Source organism: Geotrypetes seraphini, chromosome 8 (assembly GCF_902459505.1).
Source record: "Geotrypetes seraphini chromosome 8, aGeoSer1.1, whole genome shotgun sequence".
In the NCBI taxonomy this organism is placed as follows: domain Eukaryota; kingdom Metazoa; phylum Chordata; class Amphibia; order Gymnophiona; family Dermophiidae; genus Geotrypetes; species Geotrypetes seraphini.
Genome location: NC_047091.1, coordinates 87339109 through 87364749, shown reverse-complemented (window position 1 = coordinate 87364749; position 25641 = coordinate 87339109). Strand labels below are relative to the sequence as shown.

Genomic DNA, 25641 nt, shown 5'->3' with positions numbered 1-25641 from the left:
GGGAAGGGAGACTGTTCCAGAGCTGAGCGATTCTGAAAGGGAGGGAAGAGCCAAGTTTACCAACAAGGGAGATGCCTTTTAAGGAGGGGTAGGATAGTTTTAATTTTTGCGTGGATCTAGTGGAGGTTGGATTTGAGGAATTCCAGGATAGAGGGATAAAAGGAGGGAGGATACCATGGAGGATCTTGAAGGTTAGACAGGCACATTTAAAGTGGACCCTGGAAATAACGGGAAGCCAGTGGAGTTTGGATAGGAGCGGTGAGACATGATCAAACTTACTTTTTGAGAAGATAAGTTTGGCCGCAGTGTTCTGTATTAGTTGGAGTCTGTGAAGGCTTTTCTTTGTTACGCTTAGGTAAATGGAATTGCAATAGTCCAATCTGGAAAGGATGATGGATTGTACGAGGACGGCAAAGTGTTTTTGGTGGAAGCAGGACCTCACTTTCCTCAGCATGTGAAGGCTGCAAAAGCATTTTTTTTATCAGGGAGTTGAGGTGGTCATTGAAGGATAATGATGAGTCTATGGTGATGCCCAGAACTTTGCTAGAGAACTCCAGCTGTAGAGAGGAACCTGTGGGCAGTGGGATTGAAGTGGGTAATTGATCAAGTTTGGGGCCGAGCCATAGTAGTTTGGTTTTGGACTCATTCAATTTCATTTGTACAGTGTGAGCCCAGGATTGAAGGTTGGTTATGCAAGAAGAAATGTTAGCTGCGAGATTGGTGAGGTTTGCGTCGGTCTCGATGAGGACCAGGATATCGTCGGCGTAGGTGTAGAGTGTTTCTAGGGGGGATAGGTGGAGAAGGTTCAGGGAGGACATATAAATGTTGAAGAGGATGGGGGATAGGGGGGAGCCTTGTGGGACTCCACAAGTCGGTTTCCATGGGGAGGAGGAGGAACCATGTTTGGTGACGGTGTAAGAGCGAGAACGTAAGAAGTTCGAAAACCAGTCGAGGACTGTAGAACTGATGCCTATCTCGGAGAGTAGGAAGATTAGAATGTCATGGTGGACAACGTCAAAGGCAGCAGAGAGGTCGAATTGAAGGAGAACGGCAAATTTTTTATGAGAGTGAAATTGTTGGATCTTCGAGATAAGGGAGGCCAGGAGGGTTTCGGTACTGAAGTTGGGTCTGAAGCCGTATTGATAGGGTAGGAGGATAGAGAATCTTTCCAGGTAGGCTGACCCAAAAAAATTTCAAAGAGCTCAATCAAAAGTCAAACAAATGATGATTTTTGCTTATAATCATGAAGGCATCATCATCATCATCATCACAGACAAAGTTCCATGTGGAAGAAGTGTCAAAGCAGTGTATTATCATGAGTTTTTGCAAAATATGCGCAGAAAAATGTACAAAACCTGACCTCAGTTGCTCTTGGCTGAGCCAATCATTCTTCACGACAACGCTTACCAGCACATAGGGAATGTCATTGAAAAACTACACGAATACGGCTGGGAGATGTTACCTCATGCTCCCTACAGCCCAGACATGAGACCACCAGACTTTGACCTTTTTCCAAAGTTTAAACAACCTATGCATGGACATCGTTTTGCATCTCTGGAAGAGCTTTCTTCTGCTGGTAACCAAGCCATTCGGCAACTGAACTAAAACGGTGTCTTGGATGGAATAATGAAGCTTCCTGGACGTTGGGACTCAGTCATTGCAAAGCAGGGAGACTATATTGAAGGATTGTAAAGAAATACTTGGGGGGAAAAATAAACCTCCATGTAAATTTTTAAAAAATATAGTGTACATTATTTATGAAATGACCCTTGTATGACTTGTATGGTGCATATTGTTCTTTATACCCACCGAGTTCCTCCATACTAGTTCCATGGTATCGGATTTTCGGATCCATCTCTCCTGAAATCCAAATCACCCTTCATTTCTCCCTAAAACCTCTGCCTTTTGAAAGACATACAATGCTTATATATACTTATAGTACCAATTTTACTAATACTCCACCAGAAAGAAAATCTGCACTAAGTGGTACGAAGACCCGCTGAAAAGTTCTCAGCCCAACCAACAAAGTTGGGGCAGTCTCCTTTGAAGGCTATATACTTAGGGCCAAATTCTGTATAGGATGCCCAGCCTCAGCAGCCACGTAAGCGGCTTTTGAGAAATCGCACACGGGTGTCTGTTCCGCCACTAATTTCTGACAAGTGGGATGATCAGTGACACTCAGAAAAGCACACAGACAATCTAAAGCATAAACAATAACACTTTATTATACACATATAAGAATTAAATATAAATTATCATCACCTTGACCCCATATAACGACCATCTTCACCATTGGGAATCCGTGCAATAGATAGATGGGTGGACCAAAGGACTGTCCCTTTAGACGTCGTGGCTTCTCCCTACAGACATCATGGATTCTAATGTCAGGGTCAGAATCCCGGTCTTATATAGGATGCACACTGCGGAGTTCATAGTAAAAGCATAAACAGCTGGTCCTGCTGTTACGATTAGTCCTGCTCTTTTGTTATCTGTTTTGACAACACCCAGGTCAAAAGAGGTCAAGATAGCAGATACTTGTCCTTTTGATGTTACTGGCCTCTTAGTAAGACAGCTGGTCCTGGTCTTTTGATATCTGTTTTGACAACACCCAGGTCAAAAGAGGTTAAGATAGCTCAGCTGTCCTTTTGTGATCAAGGAAGTCGGATCTCAGATAAGCAAGGCTCTTTGGAGGTCAGGAGTTCAGGTAAGCAGACTTGAGGAGACATATCAGTAATATTCTGAACATGTCAGTAAGTAATATGCTGAACATGTCAGTAATATGCTGAGGTATAACAGTGTCCTATATAGAATCGCATCTGTCCTAATGGACAGACACCTAACCACACCAATTATCTAACCGGCATCCATGTCAGAGGTGCTGGTTAGAGAATCGCATTGCTGCTGAGCTGATCGCCACAAGGGAATCTCCCTGCGGCAATCAGTTTAGCAGCCACAGCAGGGAACCCCCGAAGCCCTCCACCCCTAAATGTCTACGGCAGGAGGAATGCCCAATTCTTCCTGCCACCGCCCCCCTACCCCCCAAGACATTGCCTAGCAGGAAGGATGCCACTCTTTCCTGTCGACACCCCACCCCTCAAGACATCCCCCAGTAAGAGGGATACCCACTCCCTCCTGCCAGAAATCTAACCACCCCTTGATCACCAACAGGATGGATGCCCAGTCCTTTCTGCTGCAACCCCCCCCTGAAGACATTCCCCCCCCAAGTCCACCCAGACCCCACCAGTACTTATTTTCGTAGGCCGGTTGGAGGGATGCTTACTCCTGGCTGGTAGGCCTAGCTCTACAGAATGGCGGGCTTTCCCCTTCTCCCTATGGGAGGGGCCTTAAGTACCTGGGCCAACTGGAATCTTATGCCTCTCTCCCAGTGCATTCTGGGAAGCACTGGGTGTAGCCTATGATGCTGATTGGCCAGATCCATTAGGCTATTCCCATGGATGCACCGGGAAGGGGAAGGCCCACCATTCTGTGGACGAGAGCCTGCTGGCTGGAGGGAATAAGCATCCCTCCGGCTGGCCTACGAAAAATAGGTATGTGTGGGCTTGAGGGGTGTGGCAGGAGGAATTGGGCACTCCTTTTGCTGTGGACATTTGGGGGGGGGTCTGGGATTCTGGCAGGAGGGAATGGGCATCCCTCCTGCTGATCATCTTCATAGAATGGATGGGTTCCCTGCTGTGGTCGCTAAACTGATCACAGAAGGGAGATTCCCTTGCCACGATTGGCTCAGCGGCCGCGTCTATTTGAAATGTAGATCAGCATTTTTCTGGCCTATATTTCAGGCACTAACACGGCCTTAGGGAATCGCCTAGGGCCGCCTAAGCTCACCTAAGGTCACTTCCTGGCAAAAACCATGCCCACGCCTAGCCTTGGGCTAACATAAGTGGCCCTAAGCGTCTCCCTAGGCTAGCAAAAATGCCTATAATGTAGGCGGCCTGCCTCGAGGTGATTTTTTTTTTTTAAATGTGCATCCCAATTGGCTGGTTAGACAGCTGTAAGATGGCTACCACCACCTACAATCGAGACACTGTTTATAGAATTTGCCCCTTAGTGCAGGGTTTTTCCATTTTTCTTGTTCTGTCAGAAATATATGGAATGAAAAAAGTAAAAAAAAAAAAAAATAGCTGGACTAAGTATATAGACCTCGATAGAGACTGTCGCAACTCTGTTGGTTGGGCTGAGAACTTTATAGCGGCCCCTTGTATTCTATCAAGTGTGCTACGAGACGAGTGCGTTCTACAGAATAGCAGAGCCAATTCCTACTCCTAAAGTTAAATGCTAGAATTTACACCAGCTAAAACCTGGTGTAAATGCCAGCACCCAACTCATGGCATTTCAGCATATAAATGGTGCTATTCTATTACAGGATGTGCAATTTTTTTGGAAGGCCCATCCATCTCTTCTGGCCACACCTTCTTTTGAGTTGCACGCTAGAGCAGTGGTTCACAACCCTGTCCTGGAGGACCACCAGGCCAATCGGGTTTTCAGGCTAGCCCTAATGAATATACATGGAGCAGATTTGCAAGCCTGTCACTTCCATTATATACAAATCTCTCTCATGCATATTCATTAGGGCTAGCCTGAAAACCCGATTGGCCTGGTGGTCCTCCAGGACAGGGTTGGGAACCACTGCGCTAGAGGATTTAGGAATAGCACACAAGAACATTTATTTTGTTTTCTACCTCGTTCTCCCCAAAGAGCTCAGAACAGGTTACTGGTTAACATACATAATACTGTGGGGACTTGGTTAGGATTTTTCCGGATGTCTCTAGAGCTACTCTATTAAGGAGGAAAGAGTTTTTGAAATTAAAAGTTAGAGTTGAGGCATCCTTTTACCTGAAATTTCCATGCAAATGTTTAGTTAAATACAGGATACTGAATATTTTTGGGATCCTATACAATTACAACAATTCTTGGTTGCTAGAGAACAGAAATGATTTTAATTCTCCTTTTAAGTTTCATTGCTGAGGAAAAATAAGGAGTAAATTAAAATCCCTATTACGTAAGGAATGATTCAAAGTTCACTAGGGTGAATTGAGAATTATTTCTTTTATCTTTTCTTTAAACTTGTTATTGGAAATGTATCATGTCTCCCCATTTAAGTGGGCTTGAAAAGGAATTATGTGTTTGATTGATTATGTATTGTTTTTGAGATCCCTTTTTTTTCCTTTGTCTTATTGGATATTGTAAGTATTCAAAATTATTAAAACACAAAACAAAACATACATAATACTGTATACAATTAACATAAGAACATAAGAACATAAGCAGTGCCTCCGCCGGGACAGACCATAGGTCCATCCCGCCCAGCAGTCCGCTCCCGCGGCGGCCCGAACAGGTCACGGCCTGTCTGAGTCACCAGAAGGGGCCCCCTTGCCACCTTGGTTTCCCATTGAGTCCTATCTTCCCATCGAAGTCCTAACCCTCCGGTCTTGCACATGCACGACCTGGTTGGATTTCTATACTTATTACCTGGTTAGCTTTCTATACCTGTGTTACATCCCAGAACCTCTCTCAGTATCCCACGATCCCCCTATCCCTCAGGAATCCGTCCAATCCCTGTTTGAATCCTTGTACCGTGCTCTGCCTGATCACTTCCTCTGGTAGCGCATTCCAAGTGTCCACGACCCTTTGGGTTAAAAAAAAATTCCTTGCATTTGTTCTGAACCTATCTCCCTTCAGTTTCTCCGAATGCCCCCTCGTGCCTGTTGACCCCTTCAGCCTGAAGAATCTGTCCCTATCCACCTTCTCTATGCCCCTCATGATCTTGAAGGTCTCTATCATATCTCCCCTGAGCCTCCTTTTTTCCAGAGAGAAGAGCCCCAACCTATCCAACCTCTCGGCGTATGGGCAGTGTTCCAGCCCTCTTACCAGTTTTCGTTGCAGATTACGATTTGCCATAGTTACAGTCCATGAGGTTTTTTTTCAATATAAGTTTTTATCTTAACTCGACACATACTAGGAATCTAATACCAATATATTAGATTGCCATGCAAATTCCAATTAATGCCAAGTACAATTAGTGCCAAGTACAAGCTTATTAATTCATACTTACCAACTTAGTTGAATGCACATTTTGGAACTGTGCCTACATTTCAGCACCCTATATCGAATTTGGGGTTAATTTTGTAGCTGGGGAGAGCAATGTATCACTGCTAAAATAAAACAAACAAATTGTGAGCAATTAATGTTGGGATTCAACTCATAAGTGTCAATTGACTCTTAAGTTTACTGGAACAATAGTAATTTACAGCCATTTATTTGTTTAAAAATTTGTTCCTCGCAACATCCAACATTTCTGTGTGGGGTATACAAAATAATTAAATTAACAAACCAACCCCCTCTTTTGCGAACACATAGCATGGGTTTTAGTTCTGGCAGCGGCAGTAACTGCTCCGATGCTCATATGAGCGTCGGAGCAGTTACCGCCGCTGCTGGCACTAAAACCCGCGTAATGCATTCGTAAAAGAGGGTGGAACTCTACAAAATCACATACAAAATATTTTATCTCAAATAACATCTTTCCCAGTTTCCAATACTGCACTTATGACGCATGCAATGACTGGACTTATTATTACTGTTCTCACAGCCAATGTTGACTGGTTTTAACTACATTAATTCAGGTCTTACCCAAAGACCTGGTATTGACAGAGATATTGCACACAATGTAAGTTGTTCCTAGTAGAGTAGGATTTTTTTTTTTTTTTAATTGCAAAATTGAAGGGATTATTTCTTTTACACTAAAATTTTCAAGTATTGTAGGAGTCCAATTGGTACCGCTCCAAGAGTTCTCATCACAATTGGTATAAATCATTAATTTTTTTCTTCCAAAATCAACCTACTTCAGTTTTTAGATCATGGCATTTTATTACTTTTTCCAGCCGTTTTTCATCAAGTCTATTACCACTGAATATTGCCATTTCTATACACTCACACATTTTTATTTTCTATGACATTGATGCTATAAGTATCCGTCAGTTTATATTTTAAACTCTTAAGATGTTCAACTGTTCATTTTCTATAATCTTTTCAATAGTATGATCCCAGCCATCAGCACTGGAATTTCTAGGGTAAAGATTGCCACTGCAAACTTAACCAATGATAGACCTATTTTTTAGGTGGGTCTATCTGGCCAATGTCTTAGCCAGAAAGTTGATGAGTATTAGCTGATCACCGGACTATCTATTGACCTGGATATTCAGAGGAAAATAGCCAGCTATCTCCTACTGAATATAAGCAGATAGATGGCTATGTGCTATTTGGCTGGCCAGGAGCCATTCCTGGCCAGCCAAATAGCACTGAAAATCGGCTGGATGATTCCTTTGTTAATCCACTTGAAATAAGAATATTATTATTAGTTATGAATTTGATATCCAAAGACCTAAGTGGCTTACAAGGTTAAAACAATATAATAAAAATGAAAAGAATGCCGATAATATATAGGATAGTAAACAACTTAGTTATTCATCCATTCTTCCATCCATCAGCAATAATAAAATCGCACATATAAATATTCATCCATTCCTTTTTTCATTATGCTAGAGCAAGCTTGGTCCCTTTTTAAGGACACAGTCACCGAGGCGCAAAATCTATATATACTGTGTATCAGCAAGGGATCCAAGAGGAAAAAGAACAAAGAACCGACATGGTTCACTGTAGAGGTGAAGGAAACGATCAGAGACAAGAAAACTTCGTTTAAGGAATGGAAAAGGTCAAAGACGGACGAAAACTGGAATAAACTCAAACATCAACAAAGGTGCCATAAGCCGGTAAAAGGGCCAAAAGAGACTACGAGGAAAAAATAGCCAAGGAGGCAAAAAACTTCAAGCCGTTTTTTTCGATATATTAAAGGGAAACGACCCGTGAAGGAAGCGGTTGGATAACTATGGAATAAAAGGAGTGCTAAAGGAGGACAAAGCAATCGCCGACAAACTGAACAAATTTTTTGCGTCTGTATTTACCAAAGGAGGATATACACAGCATACCAGAACCCATCAGGCTATCTGCTGGAAACGAAGATGAGAAACTGGCAGGGTTGATGGTCAGTCTAGATGAGGTATGTAGGCAGATTGATAGGCTTAAGAGCGATAAATCCCCGTGACCAGATGGCATCCATCCGAGGGTCATCAAGGAATTGAAAGGGACTATAGCTGGACTGCTTCAACTAATAGCCAATCTGTCAATCATATCAGGAAAGATTCCGGAAGACTGGAAGGTGGCGAATGTTAAGCTGATCTTCAAGAAAGGTTCGAAGGGAGATCTGGGAAACTACAGACTGGTGAGTCTGACCTCGGTACAGGAAAAGATGGTAGAGGCGCTGTACCGGGTCATGGTACGCCCTTGCCTGGAGTACTGTGTTCAGCACTGGTCGCCGTACATGAAGAAGGACACGGTACTACTCGAAAGGGTCCAGAGAATAGAGACTAAAATGGTTAAAGGGCTGGAGGAGTTGCTGTACATTGAGAGATTGGAGAAACTGGACATCTTTCCCTTGAAAAGAAGAGACAGAGGGGACATGATCGAAACATTCAAGATACTGAAGGGAATAGACTTAGCAGATAAAGGCAGATTGTTCACCCTCTCCAAGGTAGGGAGAACAAGAAGGTACTCTCTAAAGCTCAAAGGGGATAGATTCCGTACAAACGTAAGGAAGTTCTTCTTCACCTAGAGAGTGGTAGACAACTGGAATGCTCTTCCGGAGTCTGTTATAGGGGAAAAACACCCTCCAGGGATTCAAGACAAAGTTGGGCAAGTTCTTGCTAAACTGGAACGTACGCAGGTGAGGCTGGACTCATTTAGAGCACTGGTCTTTAACCTAAGGGCCACCGCGTGAGCGGACTGCTGGGCAAGATGGACCACTGGTCTGACCCAGCAGTGGCAATTCTTATGTTCTTATGTTAAAAATATTGTTGCTGTCTTCAAAGGTAAACTGGTGCCATTATCAAAACTTATAACATCAACGTAAAAAAAGGTATGTTTTTAATAAAGTCTTAAAGCAAAAGATTGTTCTTCTATATTTCCTGGAAGATTATTCCACCATAAAGAAGCCAGAAAATAGAAAGCAGAATTTATAGTCATTTCATAATGAGCTTGCTTAGGATTTGGAAGAACCAATCTATTTGAATCAATTGATCGAAGAAGGAGCAACATAAAAACATAAGAATAGCCTTACTGGGTCAGACTAATGGTCCATCAAGCCCAGTAGCCCATTCTCATGGTGACCAATCCAGGTCACCAATACATGGCCAAAACCCAAGGAATAGCAATATTCCATGTCTCTCTCAATAACAGACTATGGACTTTTCCTCCAGGAAATTGTGCAAACCTTTCTTAAAACCAGCTACGCTATCCACTCTTACCACAACCTCTGGCAATGCGTTCCAGAGCTTAACTATTCTCCAAGTGGAAAAAAATGTCTTCTTATTGGTTTTAGAAGTATTTCCCTATAACTTTATTGAGTGTCCCCTAGTCTTTGTAATTTTTAACAAGAGTGAACAATCGATCCACTTGTACCCGTTCTACTACACTCAGGATTTTGTAGACTTCACTCATATCTCTCCTCAGCCATCTTTTCCAAGCTGAAGAGCCCTAACCTTTTTAGTCTTTCCTCATATGAGAGGCATTCCATCCCTTTATCATCTTGGTCACTCTTCTTTGAACCTTTTCTAGCAACTCTATATCTTTCTTGAGATAAAGAGACCAGAATTGAACACAATATTCCAGGTGAGGTTGCCACATGGAGCGAGGGGCATTATAGTATTTTTAGTCTTTTAACCATCCCTTTTTTAAAATAATTCCTAGCATCTTGTTTGTTTTTTTAGCCACCACTGCACATTGGGCGGAAGATTTTATCATATTGTCTACGATGACACATTTTCTTGGGCACTAACCCCCAAGTATGACCCTAGCATCCAGTAACTGTGATTCGAGTTATTCTTCCCAATGTGCATCACTATCTGCCACTTGGATGCTCAGAATTCCAAATTTCCTAAGGTCTGCCTGCAAATTTTCACAATCCGTATGTGTTTTAACAACTTTGAATAGTTTAGTGTCATCTGCAAATGTAATCACCTCACTCATCGATCCAATTTCCAGATCATTTATAAATAAGTTAAATAGCACTTGTCCCAGGTGGCAAAGTTCAGTTGTAGATTAGGAATTGGCTATTGGATAGAAAACAGGGGGTAGGGTTAAATGGTCATTTTTTTCAATAGAGAGTAAACAATGGAGTGCCGCAGGGATCTGTACTACGACCAGTGCTATTTAATTTATTTATAAATGATCTGGAAATTAGAACGACGTGGGAGGCGATTAAATTTGTAGATGACATTAAACTGTTCAAAGTTGTATAAACACATGCAGATTGTGTAAAACTGCAGGCAGACCTTAGGAAATTGGAAGACTGGACGTCCAAGTGGCAGATGAATTTAATGTGGACATATGCAAAGTGATGCACACTGGGAAGAATAACCCAAATCAGTTACCAGATGCTAGGGTCCACCTTGGGGGTTAGCACCCAAGAAAAGGATCTGGGTATCATTGTAGACAATACGATAAAACCTTTCGCCCAATGTGTGGCGGACAGGGCCGCCATCAGAACTTTCTGGGCCCCTTACTGAGCAATCCTATTGGGCCCCCCCCACGCACCCCTTCCCCCCACTTTTGTCCGGGGGGGGGGTGCTATCAGGAAATCGGCAGGGGACAAAAAAAAGTATGACAGCAGTGTTTATTGTTGTGCACAGCAGAAGCATAATACAGGAATTTGTGCTATGGTGGCCTAGGACCAATGTTTCCTCTAAGGATTGATGAGGTGTGTGCAAAAAAAAATATGCATGAGCGACAAGTTACATACTCCACAAATTTATGAGCAGGCACGGAGGACGCATTTTTAAACAAATGTAGTTTATCCTTGTACTCCTTATGTATTTTTAATCATCTATGGATATGTTTGTATGTTTATTGTTCAAATGGTTTTATTTATTTCCCCAAATTTATTTTTGTTATACGCATTGAAAATATTTGATATTGCGTTTAAATCAAAATCTCAATAAACTTGAAACTTGAAATGAGTGCCCGTGAGATTGTGGGAGGGTTAAATACTCAAAACTTAGAAGAATAACAATTTACTTAAAGTTTTTGCTACGCCAGCTTTCTGGTATCTTTACATACAGTGGCGTACCTAACAAATGTAACACCCGGGGCCCATCATTTTTTTGCCACCCCCCCCCCCCCCCTATCTGTAAGAAAAATATGATTTTTAGTAACAAACCACACATCACACATGAGTACCTAGGAAAAGGCAGCATCTTATATATTGCAGTGAGCAGTACATCAATACACCCATTGTAAAACTAAACAAGCCAGACCAGAACAGATCGTCAATCCTAACAGAAAACCATGTCTTTCAAACGCACAGAACACAGAAAACACCTTCGCCTAGTATGGAATATGTCATCACAAACGAACCCCTCCCCCTTTTGCAAAACTGTAGTGTGGATTTTAGCCACGGTGGTAACAGCCCTGACGCTCATAGAATTCTGAGCATCAGAGCTGCTAAAAAAAAATGCTCCACAGTTTTGTAAAAGGGGGGATAAAATAGAAATACACAGTTTCAACGCTCTAGCTCAGAGATGCCCAAACTTTTTGGGCTTGCGAGCTACTTTAAAATGACCAAGTCAAAATGATCTACCAAAAATAAAATTAAAAAACACAAAGCACACTATATGCTGAGAAAATGTTAATTATCATTCTTATTCTGGTTTTTTTTCAAAGAGGTCAAGGCAGATGACTCTATGCATTGTCACCTCAGTAACAACCTCAGAATTGACGTCGGGCCGCGAGAGTTGGTCGGCCCTGCAGGGAAGAGAAGCAGTGCCATCCTGATCCCCGATGGCAGCAGTGAGAAGGGAAGGGAAGCAGGTTGGGCACCACTGCTCTAGACGAGCCGCATTCTAGGGAGAACAGTGGACCGCCCCCCTCTTGGTACGCCACTGGAGCAGCAGCGTGTCTGGCCAGCTCGTTCGTTCAAAGCCGCGGGTGGCGGCTCCTTGCGAGATCCGCGCCTGCGTCTGAAGCCTCTCTGATGTTGTGACATCAGAGAGGCTTCCGATGCAGGAGTGGATAGCGCAAGGAGCCGCCAACCCGCGGCTTTGAACGAATGAGCCGGCTGCTGCTCCAAAAGGAAGAGAATGATCGCCTCCAGACCGCGGGCCACAAATAAAACCTGGAGAGCCACATGCGGGCCGCATGTTTGAGACCGCTGCCTTAGAGGGAACACTGCCTAGGACCCTGGGGGAGCCCGGGCCCCCTGTCACCTCCGGGCCCCTGAATGCAGGACTGGTAGTACTGCCCTGATGGCGGCCCTGGTGGCGGAGGCCAAAGAAGCAAACAAGATGCTAGGAATTATTTAAAAGGGATGGTTAACAAGACTAAGTTACCAAACATTATCTAAAATCCATAATTCTCCCTTAAAATTTTATCTCATCGTTTAATCTATTACTTCAAAGTTGAAATGTAATTCTTATTTTAGTTTGGATGTAATCTGCCTTGAACCGCAAGGTAATGGCGGAATAGAAATCACTAATGTAATGTAATGTAAGAATGGTATAATGCCTCTATCGCTCCATGTTGCAACCTCACCTGGAATATTGTGTTCAATTCTGGTCTCCTTATCTCAAGAAAGATATAGTGGTGCTAGAAAAGGTTTAAAGAAGAGCGACCAAGATGATAAAGGGGATGGAACGCCTCTCATATGAGGAAAGGCTAAAAAGGTTAGGGCTCTTGACCTTGGAAGAGAGATAGCTGAGGGGAGATATGATTGAAGTCTACAAAATCCTGAGTGGAGTAGAATGGGTATAAGTGGATCGATTTTTCACTCCATCAAAAGTTACAAAGACTAGGGGTGTTGCAGAAATCTACATCTTTTCTGAACACATGCTGCACTCCTCCTAGTGTGAGAATCAGTTCAGCCCCAAAGTCAAGCACATACCTGCAAATCCAGGACAAGGGGGTACAGGGGAGAATCCCCATCAACATAAGTAACTCATGAATTGGTTTGCTCTGCAAAATATTAACAAGTAATAAACAGGCACAAAGGCAACTCATAAAAACATTGAGGAACAATGTAGAACTAACCTGCTGTGTGCAACGAGCACCCCAAGAAAAGCCTTTGGTAATGTGTATACTCACAGAAACTCCCCACAGGATCTGGCAACTGGCTGGAAAATCTTCAAGTCTGTAATGAGAGTAACCGAGGCAGAAAGGAGCAGGCTACTCCAAACAACTGAGTGAATACAGAGAGGGTGGGTCATATGGAATCCTCCAGGGACTAACAGAAAGAAGATTATCGAATTTATAAACCTAATCTTCCATTCTGTTACGTTCCTTCCGGATTCCATATGCTAAGTGACATACCAAAGCCACAGTATCTAGGAGGAACAGAAGAGCCTGCCCACAAAGCCAAGGCCGCGAAAAATGGCATCAGAATGTGCCGCCATATCCATTCAGTAAAACCGGGTAAAAGTATGAAGAGGACCAAGGAGCCACCCTGAAAATGTCATCAGGATGAATTGCGCAAAATTCCGCCCATAACACAGCCACACTTCTCATCAAGAGTGCTGTAAGCGAAGTCAGTGGCTGCATGCTGCGGGCGATATAAGCTGAAGAAATGGCCCTTCGAATCCATCGAGCGATTGAGGACTTGGACACCAGCCTACCATGGCGCAGTAGTGAGAACATATAAGTGATTAGACAGCCCAGACCCCAATTCATCCTTTCCAAATAAAGGAACAAGATCCTCTAGACATATAATTTGCAGAAGATCTGTTCTTCGCGCTTCAAATCTGTTAGATGAAATGCAAGCATTCTAACCTCCTGAATGACTCAGAAAGCCAAGACCACTGTCGACAAGAAGAAAGGTACAGTACGGAGGAAAACACCTGCATCTCTAATACGGAAAAAAAGGTTCTCTGAACGAAAGTAGAAATTCCAAAATACACCGTGCCAAGTTAACAATAACCAGAAAAACTGTCATGAACAGCAGGTCCGGAAGAAATACATCCTATAGTGGTTCAAAGGGAGCCTCATCAAGGCCCTGTAAAACAATGTCAAGAGTCCATGAAGGAAAAGGAAGACACAAGGGAGGATGTGGATGAAGCGTTCCCCCTCATGCACCTGGTCAGATCTGAAGGAGCAGTAAGTGAACTAGCTCTTCTGCACGCTCGAAAACAAACAAAGCCTATAACCTGAATGTTCTGGGAGGCCACTGCCAGACTTCTGATTAAACCCTCATGAAGGAAAACCAGGACTACCTAATTGGGAGCCTGCTCTGGCTCTACCTAATTCATAGCGCTTCCTGTGAGAAAAGCCTACCAGGCTTTGACAGAAAAAGCCAAAGCAGAGGGTACTTCGAGCACAAGAGAGTTGAGATAACAACCTCCAAATAACTGCTCATCATCAAGATTGAGCGCTCAAAAGCCATGCTGTAAGACCAAACGCTGAGGGTTCTCCATGGACACCGGTCCCTGATGGAGAAGATATTGATGAAAGGGGAACCAGAGCTTCATGTTCCACTAAAGACGTACAAGAACCGTGTTTACCTTGTTTCTTACACTTTCTATAACGATTGTATTTCTCCCCCCGTTCCTATTTGTGTCTAGGGGCTTTACAGTCCCCCTTACCCAGTACTTATTTGTTGTCAGTCATTTAGTTTTATTAATTTAATTAATAATAGATACGTTATCATGGTAATGTATGTCCTATTTGTCAAATATTTTTGTTTTAAATGTTATTTTTTATATTTTGTAAAACGCTTTGCAGTCTCGAAAAAGCATTCAATCAAAAACCTGAATAAACATACCACAGGTGGCGAGGCCAATCCGGAGCTACTAAAGACACAATCCAGGATGTGTCGCTGTCCGGTGGATGACCTGACCAACCAGAGGCCCAGGAGGGAACATCATGCAGGAATCTATGAGCCAGCCAGGGCCAAACTAAGGCAACCAGCCCTAGCTTCCGCGCTGTCTGTCGACCAAAAAGGCACACGGCCTTTGTGATCTCTGACAAAGCCAACAAGACCTACTGGGGCTAATCTTAGCTCTTGTAGGAGCAGATGGAACAGCTTCAGTGAGAGGAATATGCTCCCGAGACCAGAAACTATCAACCGAGGAAGACTGCCAGAACATTGACTCCCATTCCAGAGGATGAGAACCAGGAAAGGCAGAAGAGCTTTGTCAATATCTGCTATATGTCATTATGTGTTGCTTTTATATTTCTATCTTTGAATTATGTATGATGAGCTAAATCTGAGGAGGTTAGAAGTGCTTAAATTTAAGCCTATTTCTAGACTATTCCTGTGAATATGCAGAGCAGTAAAGAAAGACTAGTGGGTTTTTCCTTGTGTTGATTTCTGCAACCACCATTCATCTGTTATTGACCACAACATACTGGCCAGGTATCTGCCCCCCACCCATGTTTGCATGCAGATTTCTTTAAGTTCTGTTTCCTTTTTCCAGCCCTGGCCACATTCCAACATTTTCCACTGGGGTCTATGCAGCCTGCAAAACAAATGAGCTCATCACTGATGAAGTACTAAGCAGTACCACTAATTCAAGCTTTACTCTCTTTTACCCGCAAATTCTTGGAACACTCTGGCCTCAGTTCTGCCAAATTCCAGAGTCGTGAAAAGGCTGAACATTTCTAGTTACTTGGCCTGTAATCGTTTTACATTCGGACACATTGAAATCGCCTGTGGGAGGGGGGATCCCAAAGGAACACCACATCTGCCCACAACACCACGTCTCTGCTGCATGGGGAAAAAAAGGCCTACATATGTACTGGGAACCTCCTTTCAGCCACATGGTTTCTTTCAGAGTGAAAAACCGTATTCCTGGCTGAGGTAGCTTTGGTCAAGCCTATGGAAAACTCTTTTGGAGCTTCCACTTTCATCCAAATAAAGGAGCAACATCCTCCAGACATCTAATTTGCAGAAGATCTGATCTTCGCACTCCCAGCCTATCATATGAAATGCAGGCAATCTAACCTCCTTATGACATCATCAGATACGCGGCAGAGAGAAGGCCCCGGCAGGGAAGGCCGCAAAGCAGCTCGTTTAGAGTTGCTGCCGTCACCGTTGTTTTGGAGGCATATCAGACTCACGGTGGGAGGGTCAGTGGTGTTCTGCTGCACAGAGGGATGGGGGGAAGGGATAGAAAGACGCTGAAGAGGGAAGGGCTGTTCAGAGTGCTGCCGCTCTCTTTCCGGAGGCCTTGGAGCTGCTGCACAAGGGGATGGGCGAGAGGTGAGGAAAGATGCTGCACATGTGTGTGTGTGGGGGGGGGGGGGAAGAAAGGAAAGAGGAAAAATTGGGGTGAGGAGAGGAAGGGAGAGATAATTGTTGTACATGAAAAAATAATAAGACATTCCCCAAAAACAAGCCCTAGTGCATTTTTTTGGAGCACAATACAAGACCCTGTTTTATTTTCAAGGCAACACAGGTATTTCCCCCAGACATTGTCCTCTCTATCCTACCTATTAGCTCCAGTTTATTCTGCTCCATTTCTGCTTTCATAGGGATTGTGTCAGTCCTGGGCCACTCATCTTCCCCAACTTATTGTCTCACCAGCTATTACCTCCAGGGCCGTAGCGAGCTATGTTTGGGCAGTGCAGCCACACAGGGCTTAAGGGAACCAGGGGCTCCAAAATTGTGTCCTGTCCATTGGCTTACCTCCAGGGGAAGCTCTGAGTTGGAGGGAGGGGGGTTGCACAGGGCACGTTTCTGACTTGGGATGGTCCCAATCACCTCTCACACCCCCTGCCTATAAAAGCTCTCCTTATAAATCATCGTTTTCCTTTTGTTTATGTTTATGGACATTACATATTTTGGTTTGATTATTACATTACATTACAGATTTCTAGTCCGCCATTACCTTTCGGTTCAAAGCGGATTACAAAAAGAGTTATGGAAGAAGGGTTACAACGTTAGATCAGAGAAGGTTTCCAAGAGAGGGAAAAGTAGGATCTGGGGTTAGGGAGGGGATGGTAAGAGGGGGGTTAAGCTTTATCATGGTATTAAGCTTTATTAAGGGATTTCTTGAAGAGTATAGTTTATTTCTTTTCTGAACATGCTCCTTTTATTGTTTTTAGACTCCTGAGGAAGGCACCATTTGTGTGCTGAAACGCTTGCAGTGTTGAGTATTCCCTAATCGAGTGCTTTTCAATAAAGTTCCCTTGTTAGAAGACATCTCGCCTACTCCCACGTTTTGGGGTGTGTACTTTCTTTTGCTCCCTACATAGAATCATAACATTTAGAAAGAAACAACCCTTTTTTACCTTCAGCACTTTGCCTTCCATTTGTTCACAGACATTGCCTTTAATGAACCACCTTGCCTTCATCTCTCTTTATTTTTGAAAGTTCTTACGCTCACTTCCTACTGCCTCCGCACTTATTTACATATATTAATCCACCTACCACCACCCTGCTCCCCACAAAATTTTCATCTCATACAGGGCAGGTGTTAGATGCAGGGTCTAGGGCAGAATTGTGAAAGGGGACACTAAAGCTTCATGATATGCTATGTCCTAATCAGTTCTGGGCGTGGAGGGGACTTCCTGTGGCATGGCGTAGGGCAGTGGTCTCAAAGTCCCTCCTTGAGGGCCGCAATCCAGTCGGGTTTCAGGATTTCCCCAATGAATATGCATTGAAAGCAGTGCATGCACATAGATCTCATGCATATTCATTGGGGAAATCCTGAAAACCCGACTGGATTGCGGCCCTCAAGGAGGGACTTTGAGACCCCTGGCGTAGGGTTACCAGACATCCCGGATTTACCCAGACATGTCCTCTTTTTAGAGGACTGTCCAGGCATCCAGACGGCTTTTCAAAATGCCGCATTTTGTCCAGGTTTTTTTTTTTTTTTTTTTTTTTTTTTTTAAATTTAATATTTTATTGAACAAAATGAAAACAATACACAGGCAGCATGCCAACAGCAAAAGTACATTGCCCATATGAAATAACATAACCCCCCACCCCCCCACCGAGTGATACAGTATAGTATAGGCCTAAAACAAAGGAAGATGAAAATGAAAATAAGAATAGTTCAAAGAAAACCCCGCCAGGAGCCATAACGAGACCACTGACGATGAAACGTACCACAGGAATCATTATTTAAAGCAGTCAGTTTAGACATCAGGTAAATTTGGTCAATCTTATGTAACAGTTCAGTACGAGAAGGCAAAGAGACACGCTTCCAATATGTAGCCACAGTGAGTCTAGCTGCCGTAGCAACTAGGGCCACAAAATGATTCTGATCCACATCCAAACTCCCCAAAGGATAGTTAAGTAAAAATATTTCCATACGCAATAGAATGGGTAGGTGTAATACATCAATCATCAGTTGTTGAACCATCTTCCAAAAAGGTACAATCTTAACACAATCCCACCAGATATGCCCAAAAGTGCCCAGACACCCACAGTTACGCCAGCAGTGTCCATCTCCACAGTGATAGAAACGGTGCACCTTTTCCGGCGTAAGGTACCACTGAAATAGCATCTTATACCCTTGCTCAACTAAGGGGGATGCTAAAGAGACTCTCAGCAATGTACCATAAAGGCAGTCCCATTGTTGATAATCAAAGGCCTTCCCCAGCAAGAGTTCCCAACGATGTTCATATGTGCGGGCCTGTGGTCTAGTGTATAAAAGAGCCCTATAAAGACGTGAAATAAGGCCCACCCCAAATCCCATCCTAAAAACTTGAAGAAAAGCAGAGTCTGCCCCTTCCCACTCAGGGATCACCCTCTTCACCATAAAATCTCGAAGTTGGACATAGGCGAAAAAATCCGTCAAGGGGAGGTCATATATAGATTGCAAGGCAGCAAAGGGTACCAGTTGTCCACCCACTATCAGCTGACCTAGGACCCTAAGTCCCTCCATTTCCCAACGCCGAAAAATCACAGTATCTCTAGCAGGCAGAAAATCAGGGGCAAATCTAATGGGAGTAGCATAGAAATAGCGCTGACGTGGGAACCAAGCTCGTCGAACCCGGCTCCACGCATGCAAAGTACACTCCATCCCATAAGATGTCCCAGTCTGCAGATCCCGAAGGATATCAAAAGACAGCCAGGGCACTGCTGCCAATGGGTAGATAGGTTGTAAAGCCTGTTCCAGAGAGACCCAGCGCTGGGAGGGATATGCCCAATGAAACAGTCCTAGCAGTTGGGATGCATAATAATATGTAGAAAAATCAGGGACACCCATTCCCCCGTGTAACCTGTCCCAATACATACGTTCCCTCCGCACCCTAGGGGGTTTACGTGTCCAGATATAAGCAAAGGCCCGCCGTTGTAGCCTAAGCAAGAACCGTTTAGGAATTGAGAGAGGCAGGCAGGAGAACAGATACAAAAAACGAGGCAGCACATTCATACGCAAAGCACTAATCCTACCCATCCAAGACAATCTCAATCCCTCCCATCGATCCAGATCAGCAAACACAGTTCGTAGCAACGGAGGGTAATTCAATTCAAAAAGGTCAGAAAGTCTTCGAGATATACGCACACCGAGGTATTTAATGGATTTAGCCGCCCATCGAAACGAAAACGTAGCACGTAAGTCCGTTACCAACAATTCCGGAAGGGAAACATTAAGCAATTCAGATTTTTCAATGTTAATTTTAAAGCCAGCCACCACACCAAACATAGTCAAAACACGAAGCACCTCCGTCAAAGAATGATGTGGGTGGGTCAAGGTAAATAAAATATCATCAGCATACAGTAAGATCTTATGTTCTTCGTCACCCACCACAATCCCTTGAATATCAGCATTCGCACGTATAGCAGCTGCTAAAGGTTCCATAACCAATGCGAAAATCAGCGGTGACAAAGGGCACCCTTGCCTAGTTCCTCTACGAATCATAAAATTAGCAGTATATCTTCCATTAACCCTTAAACAAGCCTCCGGAGCAGCATATAATAAGGTCACCCAATGTAGAAAAGCACCCGAAATGCCCATCTTCTTCAAAGCTGCTAGCATAAACGGCCAATAAACCCTATCAAAGGCTTTTTCAGCGTCAACTGATAACAAGACAGCTGGAACAGAATCTTGATGGGCCACTCCAATAAGATCTAGCACTCTTCGAATATTATCACCAGGTTGCCTCCCTGAAATAAAACCACACTGATCTCCATGAACTAGGAAAGGCAAAAAACGTTGCAACCGGACTGCCAAAATACGGGTAAACAGCTTATAATCAACTCCTAACAACGAAATAGGGCGGTAAGACCCACAAAGGAGGGGATCTCTCCCAGGTTTAAGAAGAAGAGAGACCGCAGCCTGACGAAACGAATACGGCAAACAATCCCCCTCCAAAAAAGAATTAAACAATCTAGTCAAAGGAGCAACTATATGGGCCTCCATTTTCTTATAAAACAGGGGCGAAAAACCATCAACACCCGGTGCTTTGGAAGCAGCCAAATGATGTATAGCCGCCACCACCTCAGCGGGTTGAATAGGGGAAGAGAGCCACTCCGCATCAACTTCCGCCAAACAAGGCAAGGTGACGTTAGATAGAAAAGCATCTATCTCCCCCTCCGTGGTTTCAATTTCCGGAGTGTACAGAGTCCGGTAGAAGGATAAAAAAGCCTGATGAATGGCCCCGTCATCTGCACAAAGCTGTCCCGATTCATTACGAATCCGAGTTATGGAATGTTGTGCCTGAGTTTGCTTGATCTGTGCAGCTAACAAGCGACCCGCCCTACCACCCCATTCGAAAAACCGTTGTTTCCGTCTCTGTAGGGCCCAAGCCATGCCCTCTAAATCAAGTTCCTGTAAATCCCTCCGGCACTCCGTCAGCGCTACCCCCCCAGCCACCGACGGAGCTCTCTTATGAGCATTCTCCAGGCGTCGAAGGCGGGACACCAGCTCTAATCTACGAGCCACTCGACATTGGTTACGATACGACCCTCTCGAAATACAACAACCCCGAAGGGTGGCTTTAAAACTTTCCCATAGAATCGCAACATTAATGCCAGCCACGTCGTTAAAAACAAAAAATTCCTTGACATCAGCCTCTAATAGAGTCAAGGTATTGGGATCTTTCAACAAAGAGTCATTCATACGCCACAAACGACGACCACCTCTAACCTGTCCAACCTGTAACTCCAGAGTCAAGGGAGCATGATCTGACCACACCCGGGGTTCAATACTGGAGGCCAGGGCTCGAGGCAGAGCAATACGAGGCAGCAGCCACATATCAATTCTAGTATATGAATCATGTTTCGATGAATAAAAGGTGTAATCCCGCGTGCCAGGGTGTAAATAACGCCACACATCTATCAAATCCTGCCTACGCAGGAAGCGCAGAAAAGCCCTTCTGTCGCTTCTAGCATAGCGGATGGAAGAATTGGAATTATCCTCCTGAGGATAGCAGGTAAGATTAAAGTCTCCACCTACAAGGAGAGTACCTTCTACATGATCTAACAGCACACGTTCTAACAACGTAAAGAAGGCCCCCTGACCAACGTTTGGGGCATAGACATTCAGTAAACTATATAAGGTGCCATCCAACTCAGCCTTGACCAGTATGTAGCGGCCCTCAACATCCCGCACCACCTCTCTCAATACCACCTGGACACGTTTATGAATTAAAATACCCACCCCCTGGGTCTTTTTCCGGACCTTATTAGAAGAAAGGAAAACATGTGGATAGCTATGGTGTGTAAGCAATTTCTCATAGTGAGATTGAAAATGGGTCTCCTGAATAAATCCAACCGCACTATTCAGGCGGCTCATTTCTTTAAATAACAAGCGTCGCTTTTGTGGAGAATTCAGACCATGTACATTATAAGACAGCAAAGTAAGTTTATCCATTTATACTAGAGAAGAAAAAGCACTTCATCACCAAATCAATATCCTGTTCCAAAGCAGCCAAATCAACCAACCCCTGCAATCGCAACCCTAAGAAAAACAATATACAAACATACTTCCATACAATCATACAAAAAAGCACTCGGTCACAACCCTTCCCAACACCAACACCCCCCCCCTCCCCCCAACCCCCCAACAATACCCCACATGGTCCAGCTACCAAAGCACCTGGTAACCACGGTACAGGAAGTGTAGAGAAACAGTTCACAAAGGGACCCCCAGAACAAGCCCTATAAACAACCTTCGCGACAGAAGCCGCTCAGCAAAAAGAAGAAGAAACATACACAGCACAAAATTTCAGGAACACATCTCATAAATACAAATGTTCAAATGGATGAGGACGTGGCCGCTTCCAAAGGGCGACGGGCTGCAGCCGACCTAGCCACTCTCTGCCATCCCAACCCTCTTCCTGATTTGGGTATAGGTGACCTCTGAGGAAGTGGAGCCATTTCTGAAGCCGTCATCAAACCTGCTTCCACCATTCGAGACTGAACATCCGCCACAGATACTGCAGTGTAGTTCTTGCCTGCATGTGTAAAAGCCAGTCCGATAGGATAAATCCATCTATATCGAACACTGCGCTCCTGCAGTATACGGGTACAGTCTCTATACGTGCGACGGCGGGCCAGGGTTGCTGGAGCTACATCAGGATAAACATCAATGTCCGCTTCTTCCCATTTAACAGTTCCCCCAGAACGCCTTACCGCCCTAAGCACATGTTCTTTATCCATATAACGATGGAAACAGGCCACAACATCACGAGGGCGGTTCACATCACGAGGGCCAGGGATGCGGTGAGCCCTATCCAGCAATGGTTTCCCCACTTCCACAGGTAAACCAGCGGACTCTAGTGCCTGTATGCATATATGATCAATCACCTCCATACAGCGAGAGTCAGAAACAGTGTCAGGCACACCCCGAAAGCGAAGGTTGCACCGTCTGGAGCGATTCTCCAGATCTTCCAGCTTTAGGGTGCTCACATCAGCTTTTTCCTCCAGCGCTGCAATCCTGTCTCTTAACTGTGTTAGTTCAGAGCCATGTGCCTCCACTGCAACCTCTGTCTCTCCCACTCGATTCCCGATTTCACCCACCTCACGTTTTAGCTCAGCAACAACAGCATGGATATCAGCTCGAACTGCAGAGATTTCAGATTTCAATTCCTGGAACCAGCCACGCATCTCCAGCTGTAAAGTCGGCAACGTTGCATCAGCATGTGAGCCCTCCGCAGCCGCGGTCGGGTCGGGCGCCATTTTAGAGCCAGTCTTAGGAGGCCCATTCGGGATCGGGGAAGAAAATGCTTTTATATCAGTTTGTTTTTTTCGCGTCGCCATCAAGACGCAGCAAAGCAGCTACACAAACAAGCTGAGGGAAGTAGACAGTGCAGGCACGCGAAATCGCGCGAAGATAGCCGAAATCAGCACGGGGGTCCGCGGAGCTATCGCTCTAGGCTGCCATCAGCCACGATGACGTCACTTCCTCCCATTTTGTCCAGGTTTTGAAAAGCTTCCAGCTAGGGACCACATCGAGAGGGCATCTGCACATGCGCGCACATGTGTGATGTTATGGCATCACATCTGCACATGCACAGATGCCCTCACAACGCGGCTCCAAGCACAAGAGGTTTTGGGGGGTGGGGCTGGGGTGAAATGGGCGTGACTTGGGAGAACAGGGTAGAACTGGGCAGGCCTGGGGGTGGGGCCATGGGTCCAGATTTTATGATTGCAAAATCTGGTACCCCTAGCATAGAGGCTCAGGGAGGTTGCCTTGGTTGCATTCCTTCTCTCCCCCTAACACCGGCTCTGATCACAGCTGATCAGTTACTCAGGTATTTGGGGAGGCTAGAGTGGGGCAGGGCTGGGATGGGCCAAGTTAAAATCCTTATGGTGGCGACACCTGTGTCAGCAGTAAAGGGACACTTTTGAACACAGCTGCTTCTCCACTTAGTACCTCTGTTACTTATGGTATTGTACACACTCATAAGAACAGCTTTACTGGGTCAGACCAATGATCCATCAAGCCCAGTAGCCCGTTCAGGACACTAATACCTGGCCAAAACCCAAGGAGTAGCAATATTCCATGCTACCGATCCAGGGCAAGCAGTGGCTTCCCCCACGTCTTTCTCAATAACAGACTATTGACTTTATCGCCAGGAACTTGTCCAAACCTTTCTTAAAACCAGCTACGATATCCGCTCTTACCACAAACTCTGGCAATGTGTTCCAGAGCTTAGTTTTTAAGAAAGGTTTGGACAAATTTCTGGAGGAAAAGTCCATAGTCTGTTATTAAGATATGGGGGAAGCCTCTGCATGCCCTTGATCGGTAGCATGGAATATTGCTACTCTTTGGGAGTTGGACAGTTACTAGTGACCTGGATTGGCAATTATTTTGTATCTGGGACAATGGCGGGTAAGTCATTTGTCCAAAGTAACAAGGAGTTGCAATGGGAATCAACCCCAGGTTCTCAGGCCACTGCACTAGCCACTAGGCTAGTGGTCTTCAGTAATTGTTAAGCGAGAGTCATTATGGGTTCAAAAGACGTGAAGGAGAGCCAGCAAACATGTTCCTACTTGGGACATGACACCAATAATACTTCTCAACATTCATTCCTACCACAACACCTGGCCTTGATCACACATGCAGAACACAGATAAACCATATGTAAATATAGGACCACAAACTAAATGTCCTAATATTGTGACTGGGCGCAGCCAAGTTGGACCCAGCATGTGACCTAACCCAGTGCACATAAACCTCGGCCGAGTGGTTTGCAAAGTTGTTTGGTTGCTTGGTACTGCTTTAATAATGAGTTAAAAACTCTGGTGCTATTTATTTGGGGTAAAGTTTATTGTCCCAACATCACTACACAACTTCCCCCAAAAAATGGTTTTCAGGTTTGTCTTTTGCTGTGCTTATTTTCCAACACTCACAAACCAAAACAAATCAATTCCAGTTCAAGCCAAAAAAAAAATGCAAAAGCCTTAATCAACATGAAAGCTTTTCTTTAACAGGCAAAACTCCTTGGGGCTATAGGCTTAATACCCCAAGGGTAGGATCCACTCCAATAATTTCCCTCAATGGATCAGCTTGGAAGATCCCCTCCCCAGATCCCAAAACAAAAAATGGCTGCCTGTGGCTTGTATTCTAAAGTTCAAAAACAAAACTTCAGCATTTCCAATAAACTTATGCAGACTTTACCTTTCCTCCAGTTTCCTTATTATTAATAGCTCTCAGCCTATGTCCATACCTTCAGAGCTGGGCAAATTCTATTTCTATATCATAGGTATTGTCGTTATCAGTCATTTCACTATCTTGCACAAAAGCGAAATCAACATTATCATTATCCTCTTCATCACAAACTTCTACCTGGATTTGTTGCTTTCTGGTTCTCAGTGGCTCTGGGTTGTTGGAACTGCTTGTGTGTGAGAGTTACACCCTTTTCTTTAGCTCTCACTGCAGGTGAGTTAAAGTAACCTGCTCTCTGAGACCTTCTAATTTGGCCTGAACCACTCAGCAGGGTTGGGAGTGGCTTGTTTTCCAGCCCTGTTTTTCCCCTTTCCTAGCCCCATGGTTGCTGGGATATGTAGTTTTTCTGGCTACTTTCTAACAGCAGGCTTGGGAACAGCTAAACCAGTCCTAGTAGTTTTAAGCATGACTTGAGGAGGATTCACTACTGTTAGACTTGACTTTTAAATATTCCTGCTTTAGAAGT

General features: G+C 44.4%; 1 protein-coding gene across 2 annotated transcripts in view; it reads right to left on the bottom strand.

The window, feature by feature from the left end:
- The window catches only part of FBN3 (fibrillin 3), a 518221-nt gene extending 492791 nt beyond the window's left edge, over positions 1-25430 (bottom strand). The window contains exons 1-2 of one of the 2 annotated variants that reach the window (XM_033955282.1): positions 25296-25430; positions 6071-6170 (exon numbers count right to left, since the gene is read on the bottom strand). The gene's annotated coding sequence lies outside the window, so the exon portion shown is untranslated. The remainder of the gene's footprint in view (positions 1-6070; positions 6171-25295) is intronic. The other variant, XM_033955284.1, reaches the window with a different exon arrangement.
- Positions 25431-25641: the final 211 nt, after the last annotated feature.